The sequence below is a fragment of the Hevea brasiliensis genome, chromosome 4 (assembly GCF_030052815.1).
Source record: "Hevea brasiliensis isolate MT/VB/25A 57/8 chromosome 4, ASM3005281v1, whole genome shotgun sequence".
In the NCBI taxonomy this organism is placed as follows: domain Eukaryota; kingdom Viridiplantae; phylum Streptophyta; class Magnoliopsida; order Malpighiales; family Euphorbiaceae; genus Hevea; species Hevea brasiliensis.
Genome location: NC_079496.1, coordinates 21,592,043 through 21,594,389, shown reverse-complemented (window position 1 = coordinate 21,594,389; position 2,347 = coordinate 21,592,043). Strand labels below are relative to the sequence as shown.

At 37.5% G+C, this 2,347-nt stretch overlaps 1 non-coding gene across 1 annotated transcript; it reads right to left on the bottom strand.

Moving 5' to 3' along the window:
* On the bottom strand, positions 1-107 carry LOC131179579 (small nucleolar RNA R71). The gene has a single exon (XR_009148470.1). It is a non-coding gene; the product is annotated as a small nucleolar RNA R71 (small nucleolar RNA).
* Between the last annotated feature and the right edge of the window lie 2,240 nt (positions 108-2,347).

The window sequence follows — 2,347 nt, the reverse complement described above, 5'->3', positions numbered from 1 at the left end:
AACATAAGAAAAGAAATTTGTGGCATCCGGCAGTACAATGGAGGGAGTTTGTATGAGTATTGGGAGTGATTTAAGAAGTTGTCTGCAAGTTGTCCCCATCATCAAATAAGTGATCAGCTTTTGATTCAGTATTTCTATGAGGGACTTCTACCAATGGACCACAGTATGATAGATGCTACTAGTAGAGGAGCTTTGGTTGACAAGACACCAGAAGATGCAAGGAGGCTGATTGCTAACATGGCAGCAAACTCTCAGCAGTTTGGAATGAGAATGCATCACACACTTAAGAAGGTGAATGAGGAAGTACATCTAACTTGAGAAATAGATTTCTAATTTAACTTCTTGGGTGAGGTAATTGGCTGTAGGGAACATGCAAACAGTTAAGGTATATAGAATTTGTTCGGGTTCGAGTCATGCTACTGACACGTGTCCTACATTACAAGAGGATGAATCAATGCAACATGCCAATGCAGTAGAAAATTATGGATAACCACAACGCAGTTATGACCCCTTTTCTAATTCTTATAATTCGGGATGGCGAGATCATCCCAATTTGAGTTATGGGAATCAACCAGTACAAAACCGATATCAGCAGCAAAGACCATAAGTGAATCAACCACCTCTGCCTCCCTCAAATCAAGGTATGTCACTCGATGAAATTGTTAAGGCTTTGGCTAGCAATACACAACAGTTTCAATAGGAGACCAAAAATATCATTCAAAACATAGAGAAGCAGATTAGTCAGTTAGCTTCATCTATAAGTAAGCTTAAAGCTCAAGGTTCTGGAAAGCTTCATTCACAAACAATTATGAATCCCAGAGAAAATGCAAGTGCTATAGTGTTGCGGAGTGGGAAAGAAGTTGATAATCAGACTCCACATGAGTCAATGAAAAAAAGAAGCAAGGAGCAAAAGAGTCTAAAGATCCAGAATTTAAGATAAATATTGAACTTGAACTTAATAAGGCTAATAATTCTGTTCTCCCTCCATTCCTTAGCAGGTTGGCCAAGACTAAGAGAGAAGAACAAGAGAAAGAGATTTTAGAGACTTTCAGAAAGGTAGAGGTTAATATACCTTTACTTGATGTGATCAAACAAGTCCCCAGGTATGCTAAATTCCTTAAGGAATTATGCACTACAAGGTGCAAGTTGAGGAATAATGAGAAGATTAGTGTTTGGGAAAATGTGTTAGCATTAATTCAGTGGAAATTACCCCCTAAGTATAAGGATCCATGTTCATTTTCTATTCCCTATAAAATAGGTGATTCTAGATTTGAACGTGCAATGGCAGATTTAGGAGCATCTATTAATGTTATGTCATATTCAGTTTTTCAAACTTTAAATTTGGGTCCATTAAAAGAAACCAGTGTTATTATTCAGTTAGCTGATCGTTCTAATGCTTACCCATTAGGAGTAGTTGAGGATGTTTTGGTGCAGGTTGAAGAGTTGATTTTTCCTGTAGATTTCTACATTTTGGATATGAAGGATAGTGCTCCCTCATTAAACTTAGCTTTGATTTTGTTCAGAAGACCTTTCTTAAAAACTGCGAAGACAAAAATTGATGTGGATGATGGTACCTTAACTATGGAGTTTGATGGAGAGACCGTTAAATTTAATATCTTTAATGCAATGAAGTATCCTGCTGATGATCATTCTGTCTTTTCTATTGATGTTGTTGATACATTTATGCAGGATGTTTTTGAGTTAAGCATGGAGGATGAGTTAGAAATGGTGATTAGTAAAGGAATTCAGGAAGTTAGTATCAATCAGCCATTAAGTGTAGAGGTTCAAGACACAGTAATGGCATTGCAGTCATTACATTCTGTTCCAAGAAGGTATGGAGTATCAAAGATTGACTTCCCTGTATCTCACACAAAATTATTACCTTCTGTTGTGCAGGCGCTAGTTCTTGAACTGAAGCCTTTACCTAAGCATTTGAAGTATGTTTACTTAGGAGAAAATGAGACACTTCCAGTTATCATCTCAAGCAATTTGACAAAGATTCAAGAAGAAAGATTGACTAGGGTTCTGAGGGTGCACAAGAAAGCAGTTGGATGGACAATAGCAGACATCAAAGGCATAAGTCCATCAGTGTGCATGCAAAGGATTTTACTGGAGGATGATGCTAAACCAAGTAGAGAAGCTTAAAGGAGGTTGAACCCACAAATGATGGAGGTTGTGAAGAAGGAGATTTTGAAGTTACTAAATACAGGGGTTGTTTACCCAATTTCAGATAGTAAATGGGTGAGTCCAGTCCAAGTAGTGCTAAAAAAATCAGGAGTCACTCTGGTAGTAAATCAAGATAATGAGCTTGTTCCAACAAGGATTTAGAGTGGATGGTGAATGTGCA